Source organism: Eubalaena glacialis, chromosome 1, assembly GCF_028564815.1.
Source record: "Eubalaena glacialis isolate mEubGla1 chromosome 1, mEubGla1.1.hap2.+ XY, whole genome shotgun sequence".
NCBI lineage: Eukaryota > Metazoa > Chordata > Mammalia > Artiodactyla > Balaenidae > Eubalaena > Eubalaena glacialis.
In genome coordinates, this window is record NC_083716.1 from 30,003,820 (window position 1) to 30,023,932 (window position 20,113).

At 36.7% G+C, this 20,113-nt stretch overlaps 1 protein-coding gene across 3 annotated transcripts in view; it reads left to right on the forward strand.

The window, feature by feature from the left end:
- HPSE2 (heparanase 2 (inactive)) overlaps positions 1–20,113 on the forward strand; it is a 632,120-nt gene that overhangs the window by 407,291 nt on the left and 204,716 nt on the right. The gene's annotated exons all lie outside the window — the stretch shown is intronic.

The following is a 20,113-nucleotide window of genomic DNA, read 5'->3' on the forward strand; positions in this document are numbered from 1 at the left end:
ACAAGTGCTTATTTAGGCAACTGTTAATTGGGCATTTACTGGGGGGGAAAATAATGACAATGATAATAATAAGAATGTGGCAGGAACCTTTATGTGTCTTACCATATCTGATCCTCAGAACAACCAAATGAGGTCAGGACTGTTTTTATCTATATTTTTCTACAACTTAGAGGAAGGTGTATAAAATCCAAAGATTACACAGAAAGTGGCAGATTTTGGACTTGAAGTTGGGTCTGTCTCACTCCATGGGCTTCTCTTAACTGTTACTGCTTTGGTAACAAGACAATGATCCTATACTGGAAATATTACATTCTACTGGTGGAATTCAAATCCTCTTCAGTGTCCTCACCAAAAGCTATCTGGATAATGTAGCATAAAGACAAAAGACCGGAGAATTTATAGTGTTTATAAAGAGAAGTAATGAGATCAGTGTACAAAAATTAGTGGGTAAGAAAGTAAGCATTGCTCAATTATCATGGCTGACAGGGAGGGATCAGAGAAAGTGTTTTTCCCTTACTCAAGTACTCTCCATAGTACAAATGCAGTGAAGTGAGCACAGTATTTTTTTTTATAAAGGAGAAATATGTTTTTGTAAATACATTTTGTTTATTAGCTATTTAAAAAAATATTGGCCATCTCTCAAGACAAATATCATGTGTTTGTAACTACTCTAAAAATACCCCCACAGCAGGCATGGGGTTGTGTTTCTTTTGGCTGCAGGATCAGCACTCATTTGGGGACAACAAGTAGCACCTGGACTCTAGCACTTATTCCTTTCAGCCTTAATGTTCAGGCCAGACTTGGAACAGTCATGGAACAATTCCAAGAAATCTTGGCCAGGAGGACTCAGCGAAAATTAAAGCCAAATGCCATGTTTCTCTAACCCTGAGAAATGCTGAGGTGAAAATTTCTTAATAATGTAAAGGAAATCAAGAGTCACTGTCAGGAAAAAAAAAGGAGAATAGAATTTGTCGGTATACATCTAGCCAAAAGAATCAATTCAATACTAGGATATTGAGCTTGGAGCTTGAACAGCCAGAACTCTGAGTCTGAAGTCATAAATAAATAAATCTATATAGTTAGACTATTTTGATTTGGACTTTCATGCTCTTGGATTTTCAGGACCACGATACACGACTTGATGATTGGTCCTGCCCACCAACCCATGCAGAAAACCCAGAAAGAGTTAGTGAGATGAAATTCCAATTACAGGAATGGTGGAATAGCTTGTATCAGATATCAATGATAAATCTGGACAATAATTAAATACACACACACACACACACACACACACACACACACACGAGTGATCAAAAGGCAGCAAAAGCTAGAGGAAGTTATTCAATTCCTGAAAGAAGTGAATGGCACTGGTGAGATCTGTGGTTACTTAAGAATCCATACAGTATGAGGTGGCTTTAAACTCAAAAGAAATACATGGTCATATTGATTTGAGGTGTCAGAAAAAAAAGTCAGAAGGTGGAAATCTCAGAAAGATGGAGCTATGGGGCAAAACACCAAATATGCATATAAACTTCCTTTCAAATCTTTGCATGATTCCTGAACTGTGCATATTTAAGGGAGACTTCAAGGAGCCTGGCAGAAAACAACAGCTGGAAGCCTGAAAAATTTGAACAGAAATTTCAGCTGCTGTCTGTCACATGAGGGACAGAGATTGGAATTTGAATCTCACAAATTGAGGGGCTTGATAAACACCTTGTGCTTTCCAGTGAAAACTAAAAGACATGCCTCAGGAGTAAAGTCTGTGTCCCAGGACTAAGGATCTGCCTTAAGTCTAATGTGTAACCACAACAGACTCACCCTAACGAAGTCTGAACTGCAGCTGCCACAAGAACAAGATGACCAGACGTTCATCCAACTGCCTGCTAGATCCCAAACCAACACTCTTCTGTCTCTACAACATATCAACCACACTTTCCAGTATGCAATTTAAAAATTACTAGACATGCAAAGAAACAGAAAAATGTGGCCTATGGCCAAGAGAATGATCTATAACTTGAAACCCTGAGATGACCCAGATAATAGGATTAGCTGACAAGGATTGAAAAGAAGCTATTGCACATATATTCAAATAGTTAAGGGAAAATGTCCATATTGAGTGAATACATAGGGAAATATCAGCAGTGACATGGAAACTATATATATATATATATATATATATATATAAAACAGAAGCAAATGAAATTATTAAAGAAAAAATAGAAAACTGAAATGATGGGAATTCCGTGGTGGTCCAGTGGTTAGGACTCCATGCTTCCAATGCAAGGGGCACAGTTTCGATCTCTGGTTGGGGAGCTAAGATCCCACAAGCCATGCGGTGCGACCAAAATAAATAACTAAATAAATAACTGAAATGAAAGACGCACTGGATGGGCTTACTAAGAGATTGGAAAGTACAGAAGAAAGGGTTAGTGAACTTGCATACAGATCATTTGAAATTATACAATTAGAGAACAGAGAAAAAATATTGGGAAGAAAATTGTCAAAGTTTCAGCAACCTCATTGCCAATATTAAGTAACATCTGTGCAATTAGAATCCAGAGGACAAGAGAGAGAGAATGAGGCAGAAAACTTTTTTTAAGAAACCAAAGCTGGGACTTCCCTGGTGGTCCAATGGCTAAGGCTCCGCATTCCCAATGCAGGGGACCCAGGTTCGATTACTGGTTGGGGAACTAGATCCCTCATGCATGCCACAACAAAGAGTTTGTATGCTGCAACTAAGAGTCTGCATGCCGCAACTAAGAAGTCCATATGCTGCAGCTAAGGAGACCGCATGCCGCAACTAAAGATCCCGCATGCTACAACTAAGACCTGGCACAGCCAAAATTAAATTAATTAATACGTTAATAAATAAATATTTTTTTTAAAAAAGAAACCAAAGCTGAACTTCTCTCAAATTTGGTGAAAAACATTAACTTATAGAACCAAGAAGCTAGGCAAGCCCTAAGAAGGATAAATACAAGGAAAATCATACCTGGACATAATATTTAAACTGTTGAGAACGAAAGGATGGAGAAAAATCTTCAAAGCATTCAGATAAAAATGACACTTTACATAGAGAGCAAAGACACAAATGATGGCTAACTTGACATCAGAAAAAATAGAGAACAGAAGACAATGGAACTGCATCTTTGAAGTGCTAAAGAAGAAAAAGTCAAACCAGAATTCTCTATCTAGAAAAATGTTCTTTTAAAATGAAAGAGAAATAAAGGTGTTTTTGGTAAGTGAAAGCCGGCAGACCTGTGCTACAAGAAATACTAAAGGAAGTTCTTCAGACAGAAGTAACATCAGAAGGAAAGTTGGATCTCAGAAAGTAATGAAATGCTTTGGAAAGTGTAAATTTATAGATAAATATATTTTTTATCTTAATTTCTTTTAAAAAACCTGACTCTAATACAAAAATATAACATTGTATTATGGGGTTTATAACATATAGAGTTGTAAAAATATACGGCAATAATACCACAAAGGATGATGAAGGGAAGAGGCTGTAAACGGAGTTATACTGATCCAAGTTTTTTTAATGTGAAGTAATACAATATTTACTCTAAGAAGACTGTGAAATTGTATTCCTAGAATTAAGGTTGTGGATAGAACTAAAGTTGCTGACCTAAAGTAGGGAGGTTATCTTGGATTATCCAGATGGACCCAACGTAACCATTAGAGTGGAAGAAGGAGTCAGAAAAGAGGAGGCATGGGAAGATTTAACCACAGAAGAGGAAGTCAGAGTGATGTGATGTGAGAAGGATTTGACCCACTATTGTTGGATTTGAAGGTGGAAGAAGGGGGTCATGAGTGAAGGAATAAGGGCAGCCTCTAGAAGCTGGAAAAGTCAAGGACATGGATTCCTCTCTAGCACTTCCAGAAAGAATACAGCCCTCCTAATACTTTGATTTTAACCCAGTGAGATCCATGTTAATTTCTAACATACAGAACTATAAGATAATAAATTTGGATTGTTTTAAGCCACTGTTTGTGATAATTTTTTAGAGCAGCAATAGAAAACTATAGAAACAATACATAATAACAGAGATTCGAAATACCCAAAGAAAAAATACCCAAAGAAAACATACCCAAAGAAAAAACTAAAAGAACAAAAGGTGGAAAACTAGATAAATCTACTTTCGTAGTTGGAGATTTAAAAGTGTCTCTTTCAGTAATTAATAGGACAACTAGATTAAAAACAGAAAGGATATAGAAGATTTGAATAACACTATCAATCAGTTTGACCTAATTGACAGTTGTAGGCTGAGTTGAACATACATTCTTTTCCAGTGCCCATGGAACATTCATCAAGATAGATCATATATGCTCAGCTATAAAACAAGTCTCAATAAATTTGAAATGATTGAAATCATACAGAATTTTTTAATTAAAATATAGTTGATTTGCAATATTGTGTTAGTTTCAGGTGTACAGCAAAGTGATTCAGTTATATATATATATATATTTTTTTCAGATTATTTTCCATTACAGGTTACTACAAGATGTTGAATATAGTTCTCTGTGCTATACAGTAAATCTTTGTTGCTTATCTATTTTATATACAGTGGTGTATATCTGTTAATCCCATACTTCTAATTTATCCCTCCCCCCTTTCCCCTTTGGTAACCATAAGTTTGTTTCCTATGTCTGTGAGACTGTTTCTGTTTTGTAAATAAATTCATTTGTATTATTTTTTAGATTCCACATATAAGTGATAGCATATAATATTTGTCTTTGTCTGACTTACTTTACTCAGTATGATAATCTCTAGGTCCACCCATGTTGCTGCAAATGACAATATTTCATTCTTTTTATGGGTGAGTAATAGTCCATTGTGTATCTATATATATACCACATCTGCTTTATCATTCATCTGTTGATGGACATTTAGGTTGCTTCCATGTCTTGGCTATTGTAAATAGTTGCTGCTATGAACATTGGGGTGCATGTATCTTTTCAAATTAGAGTGTTCATCTTTTCTGGATATATGCCCAGGAGTGGGATTGCTGGGTCATATGGTAGCTCTATTCTTAGTGTTTTAAGGAACTTCCATACTGTTTTCCATAGTGGTTGCACCAATTTACATTCCCACCAACAGTGTAGGAGTGTTTCCTTTTCTCCACACCCTCTCCAGCATTTATTGTTTATAGACTTTTTGATGATGGCCATTCTGACCGGTATGAGGTAATACCTCATTGTAGTTTTAATTTGCATTTCTCTAATAATTAACGATGTTGAGCATCTTTTCATGTGTCTGTTTTGATGACAAAGAAATTAAGTTAGATATCAGTAAGAAAAATATCTATAAAATACCTAAATATTTTGAAATTAAATAACACACTTTGTAATAATCTATGGATCAAAGAAGAAATCATGAGGGAAAGTAAGAAATATTTTGAAATGAGTATGATGATATATTTTATCAAAATTTGTGGAATTCAGCAAAAACAGAGCTTAGAGGGAAATCTATATTCTAATATGCTTATATTAGAAAAGAAGAAACATTGGTATCAATGACCTTAGTTTCTATCTTAAGAAACTAGAAAAAGAACAAACTAAACTCAAACCAAGTAAAATAAAGAAAATTACAAAGGTAAAAGCAGAAAGCAATAAAACATAGAATAGACAAGCAGTAAAGAAAATTTACAAAGCTGGAAGTATTTCTTTGAATAGGTGAACAAATTTGAAAACTTAGAGAGAGAGATTGAGAGATAGAGGGAGAGAGAGAAAGAGAGAATGGGAAAGAAAAAACAGAAATTGCCAGTATCAGGAATAAAAAAGGGATTCTCACTATAGATCACATAGATATTAAAAGTATAATAAGGGAACATTATGAACAACTTTATGCCAACAAATTTGACAATTGAAATGGACAAATTCCTTGAAAATATAACATCAAAACGACACATTAAAAATTCTTGATATCATTATAGTATATCTGGTTCATTTTGGAATATCTGGCAATTTCTTATATAAATAAAATATACCTATCCTATGACAGAGCAATTCCATCACGAGGTATTTACCCAAAGGAAATAAAAACATGCCACACAAACACTTTTATAAGAATGTTCATAGCAGTTTTATTAATGATAGGTAAAAACTAGAAACAGCCCAGGTGTCCATCAGCAAGAGAATGGATTAAACAAACTGTTGTATAGTCATATAAAGGAATGATACTCAGCAAGATCAAAAAACAAAGTAATGATACACTTCACAACATAAATGAATCTCAAAATCGTTATGCTAAGTGGAAAAAAAGCCTTATATAAAACAGCATATTTGTGTTTTTCCAATTATATGAAGTTCTGGAATAGATTGTGAACATTAGAAAATTGCCTCTGTAGGTGTAGGGGGTAGAGACATGGATCGAGAGCGAAAGGCACAAGAGGGAATTTTCTGGAGTAATTGTAATGTTCTACACTTTGATACGGATTTGGGTTACACAGGATTATGTATGCTTTTGTCAAAATTCATCAAATGATACATTTAAGTTTTGTGCAGATCATTATATGTAAAATTTACTTAAGAAAAAGAACCATAACAGATATTAGAGAACTCTATTAAAGAACTCTAGTTAATAGTATGATTGATGAAGTGTTTAGGATGAAGTATACTAAAGTCTGCAACTTATTTGAAATGCCTCAAAACATAAAATGGATCAATGGATGGATAGAGGGATAGATAGATTGATAAATGTGTGATGAAGCAAATGTAGCAAAATGTTAATGGTAGAACCTAGGTGGTGGATATATTTTTTTCACTATACAATTCTTTCCATCTGCTTCTGTTTGAAATTTTTCATAATAAGATATAGGAAAAAAGCCTAAATTGTTACACCTAAATATATTATATAATATTAAATAATATATTGTTGTGAAAATAGTTATGAAAAATAAATAAGAAAATGCTTTTAAGTGAATCAAATAGAATATAAAATATACAATTCATACCTCAATAATATAAAAATGCACAGAAACTCAAAGAAAAGTCACTAATAGGTTAATAGTATTAACCTTTAGATGTAAGGAGTATAGGCATGCTTTTATGGGCATCTTTGCTTTTCTGTAGTTTCCAATTTTTCTGTAATAAGGATGTATTTATTGCATCCTTATTACATCCTTATTTTTGTTTATAATAGAAATCATCAATACCCAGCTCCACCCTTCCCAACTCCAATTCCCCCTCCCCAGAAGCAATCATCACAATTTTAGCCACTTCTTATATTTGTTTCCATATTTCTAAATAACAATCTGATGGTATTTTAATTTTTTTTCCAATTTAAATATTATCTATTAATTTCCTACTATGGAAGATAAGAATTTAGCTCTCATACCTCCCTAACTCATCACACACTGAAACATACCTACATTTCCCCATCCTCCAATATTTTATATCTTAAGTTTTGGTTAGATCAGAATTCAGTGCTCATATTTTTATTCCTATGTAAATATGACTCGCAGAAGAGAATGTGTGTGCAATGATTACATTTTCTTTCTTCCACAGCTTTTTGTTTTCCCTGCAGTTAATAACTTTTTCATTTGCTTAATTCCTTGTTAGTCTTTCCCTAAGTCATGCCTAAATTCTGTACCAGAGGAGTAGATCTCTCTCTTTGTGCAAACACTCCAGGTAGCCATCAGTTTCATCTTGTTCTTGGAGATGTTCTCCTGGAGCAGTCTCTCCTCTGGTCCCACCTGGACTAATTGATCTCCGTGCTTCCTGCACAGCTGTTGTCCCTGGGATCTCCCTTCGCCATCATCCTAGGGATTCCTTTTGGCTCTCTTATTTGTTGGATCCATACCTTTTTATGAAGTTTACTCCTTCATTTTGGTGGAACATTTTTTTTCCAAGAATTTCCTGAGAAAAGATAAATGAGAGGTAAACTTGTTGAGACCTTGTATTAGAATTTGATTTATATTTTGGATGCATACAGATTTCCCTTGGATTTTGATGCTTTGGCTCCATTTTATTCTAGCTTTTCTTGTAACTATTGAGAAATCTGATCCTTTTAAATTTCCATTCCTTTTATTTGCCCTGTTTTTTCTCTGTTGGTACTTTTAAAATCTTCTTTTTGTCCTCAGTGATCCTTTGTGTGACTCTCTTTTTATTCTGTTTACTAGGTATGCGGTGGACCCTCTCAATCTGAAACTCATACCCTTCAGTTTAGGGAAATTTTTCTGAATTTTTTTCTTTGATGATTTTCTTCTCCTTCTTTTGTGTGCTCTCTCTCTCTCTGGAACTTCCATTAGTCAGATATCAGAACTCCTCAAACAGTAGTCTAATTTTTATATATTTTTCTCTCCCTTGTTTTTTCTTCTGTTTTCTGCTAAATCTCCTTAATCATCTAAGTTTTCTGTTGAAATTTTCATTTCTGTTATCATATTTCTAATTTCCAAAAACTATTTTTCAAAGCTTCCTTTTTATGGCTTCTTTTCTTGTTTCTGGATGCAATATCATTTTTCTCTCTGAAGATATCAATTTTAGTTGTGTTTGTTTATTTTGTTTCTTTTCGTATTTTCTCTTCCCTCCCTCTTTCTCTCCCTTCTTTTTCCTTCCTCCCTCTTCCTTCCTCCCTTCCTTTCCTTTCCTTTCTTTCTTCTCCAATATTTTTCTTATGATTTCTTCATTAAACTTTTTTCCCTCTATGTTCTTCCCTCCTCCCCCCATTTCTTTCTTTCTTTCTTTTCTTTTGTCTTTCATATTAAAGATTTTCCTCAAATGTCAAATGATGCTTAGATCTCTATTCCTATTTAAGAGAGAGGCATGAAAAACTGATTGGATGTTTTTTTCCTCATGGACATTTCTTCTCAACTATTTGAGGGTCTATGTAGGGTGATCTGCCTGGGTTATTACATTAGGGGATTCCTAACTGTCCATATCTGTTGGTCTTTTCTTATGTGCAGTTTAGTTTTTCCAGAGAAGAATCCTCTCTTCTGCCAACTTGGAAGTATAAATCTGCTAGCATCCTCATATCTAAGAAAGGAGCTGGATATCTCATTGTTTAGTTGGTAGCCTTTCACTTAATCCTGTTGTTTTCAGTGTGGTTGCCCCCACCTCAACTATGTTTGGTGGCCCTGACTCTAGCTCAACCTCCAATGCTCTGCTCTCTTGGAAATAGGACAGTTTCTCAACTATGTAGGGTACTGGATCATATTTATAGATACCTACTGTATTAGAATTAAAACAGAAATTTTAAAAACGTTTATTTTAAAATAATAAATTCATTACATTTTACCACAAATAATGTATTTTTATAAAATAACTATATTTTCCAAAAAAAAGGTTAGTGAGAAGAGTGGCATTATTTTATATTCTTGAAAATCTCTTTAATACCTAGCTTAATTGAAGATATGTGGATTCTTATATCTTCTATGTTTTGTGGCAACATATTGTTTTGGTTTAAAAATATGAAGACAATTTGCCCTCACGGAGATATGTAGCTTAAAAAGGGAGGAGTATTTAAATAGTCTTTTTCAGTTTATTGTGGCTGTTCTTCTCAGATACTACACCAAAATTCAACAAGTGATAGCTTCCTAAAGGTTAGTTGCAATATGGACTATGAAGCCATATCTATGAACTTTTCATACTCTGATGCATTAAATTTTTGGTTTTGCATTTTGAATGTATCTTTTACCCATGCATGATTTTAACGTCATGCATTGATCATTTGGAAAATATTGTTTTATTGAGTTGTGAGTTATGCAGATCTTCCAAATGTTGATACATTTTATTATGAAACATCAAAAAAGCACATTTATTAATATCACCCCTGACCTAATCAGAAAAAGTCTTTAAGTTTTGGGAAGCTGACAACCTCATGGTGGCAGATACAAATATTCCAAAATTCTAATTTTCACTTAACAGTTCAAAATTTATAATCAGCAACAAGTTCTATCAGTTGTTATCCTTGAAGTGACAGGCTTATTTTGTTCATTTTTGAGAAAAATGTCTTCCAAATACCCAAGTCTGAATAACCATAATTTGTCTGTTGGTCACTCTTTCAAGTAAAAATTTTGCTCATGAAAAAAATGACCAATTCAGTTTGCAACTCAAACAATCATGTAAGTGTTTATCCTCGAAACAACCATCATCGTACTTTGCTGTGGAAGTGACGTCTTTTATGTATATTTCTCATTTAGTCACGTAGAATATTTTTAAAATGTGTACTCAGGGGTTAAAATTTAATAAAATTTATAATTTTTATTACTTTATCAAGGGAATTATTAAGTAAAACTGACATTTTTGTTTTATTGCAAGTATGTGACATGACCACCAGCACAGTTTGACGTTCCTGCCTTGATTTGTGTTAAGCTCTTTTGCCCACTGTTGCTTTGGTACCATCAGTCCAAATGTCAAATAGTTTTTCCAAAACAAACCATGACAGTCAAATAAATTATTTAACACTTTATGTATTTCATCACCATTTGTATTTAGTGCCAAGCATTTGTGTTTAGTACCAATATACCAAGTGTATTTTACTGCTATTCACATAAAAGATCTTTATCAGTGGTTAGTTGGTGTTTATGTTGGATGGATACAAAAAAAAGCTATGTCTGTAGATTTATCAAGATATTAATATCCTGAGATATTAACTTTGTCTTCATGTTTGCAGCTAAATCTTTAACAAGTTAATGTATTTTTGGGAAATGGTCCTGGGGTGATTTCTTTTAGTAACTTTTACTGACTTTTCATCCAGCAGACATTCAGCAATGTCAACTGTAGAAGCCTCTATCGCTCTTTTAGCTACCTTGTGTACCTTTCTAGCCAATGCAGTATGATAAGCTACTCTATAAGATGCTTTTCTGAATTTAAAATTATTTTGAAGACTTTTCTAGATTTTAAATTTAGAAAAGCCTTCAGAATAGTTTTAAAATGTTACTTGCAAAATAAGACAACAAAATGTTCTTACTTTCATATAGGCATAAGAAAAACATTGGAATTTCAAAATAACTTATTGGATGATTTTAAGGTTATACAGATCATAGCAGGTATAATAAAAATAGCTTGTAAGAACACAGTAGAAGTATTGAGAACAAACTGAGTTAACCTTTGTAAACATACATATTTATACCCAAAAAAATCATACCTTAGAAAAGTCTAGAAAACAAGAATATACAAGCATACATTCCATTAGTTGTCAGAGCAATGACATTGTCACATGTTATATAGACACTGGGAAACCCAACTGTACACTTGTGAGAAAATGAGAGTGAAAATGGCAAATAATTGTCATAGTATTATTATGAAAATAGCTTTGATCTTATGGACTCCTGAAAAGGTCTTGGGTATCCCAGGAGTCCCTGGACCACACTCTAATAACCACTGATATAGAGTGAGGGTAGGGATCTGAGGGTCTAGTTGTTTCTCAGTTCTCTTGTTTCAGCCCCCCTTTCTCCCCCATTCACAAAGGCACCTGGTGCTTCCAGCTCCTGAGACTTTCTGGGGTTCCACAGCAAGAAGCAAACTCCTTTTAGGTTTCCCTAAAAGGATTCATGGGTGTAGAATTCAGCCTCCTCTGGTCAGCTAAGTCAGTTATCACTCTTCTGTTTTCTAATATCAACATTTTTATTGTGGTGTTTTCCTATCCTATTCTCTTAGATCTTCTGGGTTAATGCCTTTTTTCTTTTTTCTTTTCTCTTTTTTTTTTTTTTGTCCCATTACCATTGTTTTAGTGGGGTTTTGGGAGCGAGCTTAGTAAATGCCTGTTTTTTAACCACCATATTTAACCTGAAATCCTGCTGTCTGCTCTTTTGTTCTTCTAGGATTATTTTTAATAAGACAAAATTTAAAAATTAATTTTAAAATATGAAATTAATGTTCATATTTATCAATTTAGGCAAACCCAGGTGTTCTCAATGCCTGGGCCTCACCAGAGACAAACAGAAAAAAAAACTATAGCTGTGTAGCCCAGACATCAGGATTTTGAAGAAGTTCATTATGTGATTCTGACATTTAGTGAGGATTGAGAACTACTGCCCTGGAGCCTTCTGATTGAGCATCAATAGCCCCTCGGCACTTAAACTCCAGAGAGCACACTCAGCATACAGCTTCTAGACCACCACCAGCAGCAACAGCATCACCTGGGAGCTTGTGAGATGCAAATTCTCAAGTCCCATTCCACACCCACTGAATCAGGACCCAACAACCTGTGGTCTGACACTCCCTCCAGGTGATTCTGATGTGCTCTAAACTTGAGAACCACAGCCATAGAAGATGACTGCCTTTTTTCTAAGAATACATCCATCACTGAATTTTTTGACATAAAACTTTTTTCAGTAGCTTCTCTTCTGACATGTCAATGGGAGAAAAGATGTAAGAAAAATTGCCCTGGGAATTAGCTTTTAGAAAATTCCTGCCCCGGGACTTCCTTGGTGGCACAGTGGTTAAGAATCTGCCTGCCAATGCAGGGGACACGGGTCCAATCCCTGGCCAGGGAAGATCCCACATGCCGCAGAGCAACTAAGCCCGTGAGCCACAACTACTGAGCCTGCGTGACACAACAACTGAAGCCTGCACACCTAGAGCCCGTGCTCCGCAACAAGAGAAGCCACCACAATGAGAAACCCGTGCACCGCAATGAAGAGTAGCTCCTGCTCGCCACAACTAGAGAAAGCCCTTGCACAGCAATGAAGACCAGTGCAGCCAAAAAATTAAAAAAAAAAAAAAAGAGAGAGAATTCCTGCCCCTTGTAGTCAGAGTCAGAACTTCAAGTCATCTAATTTTCAGTAAGTTTTTCTCTTATATAAAAGTCAGTGCTTTTCTCTCTTTGGTCTTAGTCTGCACTTATATACCTCATTCCTCACTTCTGCTGTTGCAGAAAAACAAAATATGGTATGTATACTACAGCTGTAGGCTTAAATAGATCAATTTTAAGAGATCAATTTTATAATTTAGATTTTTAGCTATATTTAAAAGCATAAAAATGAACATTTTTAAGAAGTCATTGTAAGGGCAACTATGGGTTTGCCCACAATATAATTAAATGTGAGCAAAATGACTCTGAGAATAGCATCTATTGGAAATTCATGAATGTTTCCAGGGGTGACCAGTCATTAGAATGACTTGTTAAGCAAAAATTCTGCTTAAAAGAAAAAGCCGAAGGAATCCGTCACATAGATAATCAGTTTTAGAGAAAAGAGTGCTGACGAAATGTGGACTTTATTTGGAAAAAAAGACTTAATGTGATTCACAAGAGTGCTAAAACTTATTTAAAACACTATTTTGGAAAGGAAGAACCTATAGAGCTGCACCTTATGGTTTGGTAGAAAGAACAAGGGCTTTGAAGTCAAACAGGCCTGGACAGAATTCCTCTGACCCTCAGTAGGTTTGTGGCCTTGGGAAGAAAGTAAATCTTTCAGAGCTCAGTTTTCACATCTATAAAGTAGGGTTAATGCCTACTTCACAAAACTATTGTTAAAACTAAATGAGGTAATGCATGAAAAGCACTTTGTACAGTACACACAATATATTGAGCCCTCACAAAATGTGAGTTCCCTTTTTCCTTCCCTTTCTGTCTTTCTGTGATCCCTCCCAATCTCTCTGTTTGAGTGTCTTGCTATAGAATATACAGATGTTTAGCACGTATTTTATTACTGAGCATTTTTATAGTACCGTGTAGATGCTTCAGGTCTTTTGCTTATGGTCTTTTCAACCAAAGGAAGAAACCGGGTGGTTCTGTGGGGTCACCCTGTTATGTTTTATATTCATTCAAGAGATATTTATTGAGCACCTATTATATTAGGCACTGCGCTAGATGTTAAAGATAGACTAGGGAGAAAAAAGAGACAAGAGCCATCCCCGTGGGGAGCTTAGTGGGCTTCTGATTAGCAAAGAGTTTATCCCTATAGTGATCACTTCTATAAGTCATGCCTATTCTTCATCTGGAAGAGAAGGTAGAAAGGGAAAGGTACTCCTGGTGGAAGAAATAAGGATGACAATAGGAAGACGATCTCTGTGGGCCCCAGAGAGAGCTATGCCTAGACAAATATCTGCTGCAGATGATTTTAAAAGGAAAGGATAAGGAGGGAAGGGAGCCACAAATGACATGGAGCTTGGCTACAAAAGAATTAGAGAAAAAGAAAGAGAGAAAAAAAGAACTTTCTAAAAGAGAGTTGAAGAATCAAAGAGCTCTTTATTTTAGGAAAACGAAGATTGGGAATTCCCCAGCAGTCCAGTGGTTAGGACTCCATGCTTTCACTGCTGGGCTGGGGTTCAATCCCTGCCCGGGGATCCCGCAAGACGTGCAGCGCGACCGAGAAAAAAAAAAGTGAAGATTATACACACACATCTATAAGAGTGTATTTTATTTAATTGAGCACCTTCTGGTGTCAAGCTCTGTGCTAATAAGTTCGTTACAGAAGTGATTCAGAGCATGGGTTTGCTGTCTAACAGACTGAGTTCAGGTCCTTCGCGCTTACTGTCTGTGTGACCTTGGGCAAGTTGCTCAGCACCTCGTTGAGCCTCAATGCCTTCTTTTGGAAAGTAGGCACAATAATACCTGTGACCCAGGGGGTAGGCACCTTATCATTGGCCCAAGGGGTGTGCTTATAGCTTTCTGCTCAGCCTAATTCTGAAGGCTGCGTAGTCTCCATTAGTGGCTCCCTGTTACCTCAGTCACTACCAGGAAAGCTGTCTCAAGTGTCTACTGTTTATTTGGGCAATAGAGAGTGGGCTACACCCTTCCCATTTCAGAGCATACACATATACAGAAAACCCCAAAGAAGGCTAGATCTGGCATTATCTCCAGGTTCCCTAGGGGGTCTCCTCTGCCTAAGGAGGGAAAGTTTGAGAAACGATGATCTAGGGCCTTGCACATAGCTAATAACATCTGCCATTCATTAAAGCTACCCAAGCATGATATACATTATATCAAGGGTATCTGCTACATGTATGGATGTTAAATGGGCTGCATTTAGGGACTTACTAGGCTTGAAATTCTAAGATCACCCCCTCTATCTTTGTGCCAGGTCCCAATTGTCCTTGTCTCAATCACCCTGAAGCTCACCCTGGAGAGGTGCTGGTTGGTTCTAACTATCCATCCTGTAGCTGCATGGGAAATCAAAGGGTCTGGGTACCAGCTTAGACTTAGAAATTCCTGACCCTCACTTTCTTTACTCTTCTGTTAAGCAAGTGTTGCACTAGTCTGGAGTCAGACTGCTGGTTTTGAATTCTGGCTCTAATGCTTACTTGTCTTGTACAAGTCATTTAACTGCACTGTCTCAGGTTTTGCATCTGTGAAATAAGTACTCATTCAAAAACAATTTACTTTCTGCCAAGCACTGTTTCAGGTTCTTGGGATAGATCAGTAAACAAAACAGACAAAAATCCCTGCCATTATGGAGCTTAGATTCTGGCAGGGAAGTGGGGGTTGGTGGGAAGGAGATGGGTAAGTAGAAAGACAATAAACAGTAAGTATAACAAGCAAATTATATAGTATGTTAAAAGGTCAAAAGTTGGAATAGGGGCTTCCCTGGTGGCACAGTGGTTAAGAATCTGCCTGCCAATGCAGGGGACATGGGTTCGAGCCCTGGTCCGGGAAGATCCCACATGCCGCGGAGCAACTAAGCCCGTGCGCCACAACTACTGAGCCTGCGCTCTAGAGCCCACAGGCCACAACTACTGAGCCCACGTGCCACAACTTCTGAAGCCCGCTCACCTAGAGCCGGAGCTCCGCAACAAGAGAAGCCACCGCAATGAGAAGCCCACACACCGCAATAAAGAGTAGCCCCCGCTCGCTGCAACTAAAGTCCGTGTGCAGCAACGAAGACCCAGCACAACCAAAAATAAATAAATAAAATAAATACATTTATTAAAAAAAAAGTTGGAATAAAGGAAGTACTGTAGGGAGGAGGCAGACTGCAGTATTAAATAGAGTGATCTTTGAGAAGGTGAGCTTTGAGTAAAGATGTAAAAGAGTTGAGGGAATTAGCAAAGCTGATACCCTGAGGAAGTGTGTTCCAGGCAAAGGAGGAGCTAGATCAAAGGCTCCAAGATGGGAGTGGGTCTTAGGTGTCATAGTCATTCCCACCACATAGGGTTATTGTGAGGATAGATGAAATGATGCATGTAAAGCCTTTAGCTTAATACTTACAATCACGAGTGTAAGTTGAGTGTAAGTGTAAGTTTGGCTATGATTATTATTTATCATTTTTATGGAAGTCACATTTCTAAATATTCAATATGTTGTAAAATCTTTCAGAATGATCCACATAGCACATGAATGGAATGGTGCCTCTTTGCAATTGCTGTTTTCCTCCCTACATATTCTTGACTTCTATACGTATTACTTTGAGATAAAAAATATATTTATTGTCTCTGAATAATTTCCTTCCTTGGCAAGAGTCATGAAAAAGGTGTAAACTGTGTTATATTAAAATTTTTTTGAAGCTAAATGGGAGCTGTGACCACTGTTTCCATGTATTCACTTGCTTTATTAGTCTCTCAGTGGTTACTGTCTGAAAGGTCAAAAGCACAACCATTTACTAAGGAGGACTTTCCAATATTCCCAGCCAGTCTAACCATTTTTTCTTTCCATGTCTCTTTTCTTTTTAGAAGAAAAGAATGGGAGATTTTATGTTATTAGAATTCTATTTTGGCTGTCTCAAACTGCAAATCCTCAGAGGAATCAGTGCTCTGTTTACATAGTGTTTTATGTAATATATTGTGTGGGGTAAGGATGATGAAAATAAAAGGGAAGAGCACTAACTGAATGCCTTCCATCTGCCAGATATCGTTGTAGCTGCTTTATATAAAATTAAATCCTTGAAAAACCTGACTACTTTGCTATTCAAACTGTGGTCCAGACCAGCAGCATCAGCACTGTCTGGGAGTTGCTAGAAATGCAGACTCTTGGGCCTCACCCCAGACCAGTTATTGAGGCAGAATCTGCATTCTAATAAGAACCCCAGGTGTTTCACATGCACATTAAAGTCTGAGAAGCACTGCCCTGACAAGACAAATATCACTAGCACCATCTTTCTCAGATGAGAAGAGTAAGCTTCAGAGAGAGCAGGTACCTTGTCTAAGTACCGCAAGTAAATGGTAATCCAGGATTTAACTGAGGTCTGTTTGCAGAGTCCAAACGCTTTCCACTACATTATTTCCCTCACAAGTTCTTTTTAATAGGTATTTTTCATAGCCTATGTTATAGAGAAAAAAATATGTTAGCTTCTATTTGAGCCTACTTTGAAAGCATTTGCCCAGACAGTCTGAGTGCAAACAACTGGTCCAAAGAAGCAGGCCTAGAAGATGATAACGGAGTTTGTGTGTGGCTGTGGGTAGATGAGTCACATGCCCCCTGGCTCTTCAGAGGTTACCTGCCTTTCTGTTGAATTAGGGAACCCACGTGTAACTGTTGGCAGGATTCTCCCCAAATCCTATTCTGATGAGCAGAAGACAAGAGCAAATGGAGAAAGGCAGACCATGGCCTGAGGAGATGAACAATCTGGTGTACGAGTCAGGGAATGTCTTATTTTATGAGCAAGGAGGTATTTATATGGTTTGCCTTGAGTGAATCGCCTCTGATGTTGGGAAAACAGACCGGGAACAGCTGGACCACACTTTGGATCAGTTGCCACAACAACGTGATACATTTGTCTCTGGTGTCATTTGATCCCTTTGAGTGCTGTTATTACCTCAGTGTGGATGTTTGACTTTCAGGCTTACTTTGTGCAGTGAGTACGTCTGTTTGATTGTGTTCCTCAGATTACATGGAGTGTTGATTATATTCATTTGGGAGTTTGGATTCTAGGATTGCAGAACATGGCAACCTCATAGGTGACTGTATCTGAGGATCTCATAGAACCACTGTTATATTTACCACCATCAGAACTCTGATTTCCAGGGGTAAACCATACCTGATGGCATCCGAGAAAATTATATAAATATCCAAATTTCAATTTCTGGTAATATATTCCACTTTCTCCTCTCAGATGATCTTTGTGAGCAACACTCCGCAAACTTGATCTCAGCACAAAAGTTATGGTTATTACCATTGTTTAGTATTTACCTTTTTCTTGGAAAAATTAAGCAAGACAGTCACCATTTGGAGGTTTGCAAAGTAAAATTGAATGCACTTGTGTGATTTCAATAGCTGCTTAAATCTTTCCTCCTAAGAAGTTTAGAAATGACTGGTCTCTTGATAAATTGAAAGTGAGCCCAGCTACTGTCACCAAGAAAGGGCTGAGCGCTCTGCTTGAATCATTTACCCTGACAGACATTTGTTCTCCTTAAGAAAATTGGCTGTTTTCTCCTTTCTGATAATAAATGATCCAAGCTCCCAAATTTATGGCAGCTGAAACTGAAGGTCCTGATAAACTTATATTACCAGGCGGGTGCCCACCATCACAACATTCTCTGAAAGTCATAGTTAGGCTTCTATCTAAGGAACAAAATCTCCTCAGAGTTCAAGAAAGCAAAGAGAAAAAAAACATTACGTTGTTAGAAGCTAGGGAGGATAGTTTTGAGCATGTGCAAGATGTAATTTCATTATTGTCTAGATTTACATGGCTGTTTCTGGAATCAGGGAGTTTCCTAAACAGAATATATTGTTGTTAGATGGCAGCATAACTGTGGTTTCCTGCTGGTATTTTAGTGCGGAGGTGGATAGCTGTTTCCTATATTTCCCCCCAACCCTGGCCCCCCTTTTTTCTCTCTTCCACTTCATTTCGTGTAAGTAAAAGGAAACGAAGTTAAGAGTAACAAAGGAAGCAGCACCAACAAACGCTTCTGTTAAAGTTCTAAACTTGGCCTATAAAATTCAAGGAATTCAAATTTTCTATCATTTGAAAAAATTCATTTACATTGTATGTAATTAGTATAGTTTTTTCAGTGCTTGTTCAACTTTTACATAAGATGCTTTAATGTGAGTCACATGAAAAATGTGGCCAAGTATTATGAGCACTTTAACATTTGCATTTCCTGTTCTGTGTGGGTAATTTTGTAAATTTGGGGTTAGCCTAACAGACTGGGAGGGGGCAAAGAGGAAGTTGGCCAGCTGGGTTTGGAAAATGCCCTTCCTTATTGAATATTTGGCATGCTCTATGTGAAGGGATGGTGATTTCCCTGTGGCATGGGGGACTTTTTACTTCATGAAGAGCCAAGTTTTGCCATAAGGAGAGCATAAAAAGCCTCTGTTCCAGACAGGGCAGTATTAGTAGTGTCATCAACAGCAGCAGTCTTTCAGTGCGTGAGAAAACCAACCTAGTGAGTGGGCAGACCATGGACTGGTGGGACTCAAAATTACAGGAAAGATCTCCAGGTCTTAAGAGATTTCCTAGATCCTTATCCACTTACCACAGAAGCCAAACCTACAGTGCTATTTCTTTGCACTTAAGGCACTTTTAAGGTAATCAATCCTTTTACAATTCTGATGAAGACTATTGATTTTCTTAGAAAAATGCTTGTGTATATGCAAAAATACACCCACACACGCACAATTTTACCTGTGATTTCAAGGTTTTTACGGATCCCCTGAAGCCCATCCATGAACCTAAAGGAATCCAAAGACCCTGTGTTAAGAACTAGGTTTGGGCAGCCTTCCTCCTGCCTTCACACCATACTACTAACTCCCATGCCCCCAAGTCCTCTTTTAAAATGCCTTTGAAGTAGAAAACATAAAGGCCCAACAATCTTAATATAAATTAATTTATTACTGTATAACAAGAGGAGAAAGGGGTTGTGGGTACCAGAAGAAAGAAATCTTTCTTAGTCTTCCCTCCATTACTTCACCCGATGTTTTGTATATGACTAGCGTTCATTAAATCACTGTACAGAGAAATGGAGATGACACACAGAAAAAGACACGTGAATGTCTGAAGACATTTTATTTTGATCTTATTTTATTTTTCCTGGACTTATATTTGTCAGAGTTTGGGTGTGAGAGAAAAAGAGGCAGTGAAATGTTTGTATAATCTCATGATCCAAACATTTTCTATGAATTCCTCCCTTATAGATTCATGGAACATTGCTGGTTGGCATATATTCCTACCCAGAACTTCTGGGGACATCTGTAAAGACAAGCATTTTTACTACAATTGTACTAAGAATTTTAATTAACAGAAAATAATGCACAACCCATATATAACAGACATTTAGTGGGCAGATTGCAAAA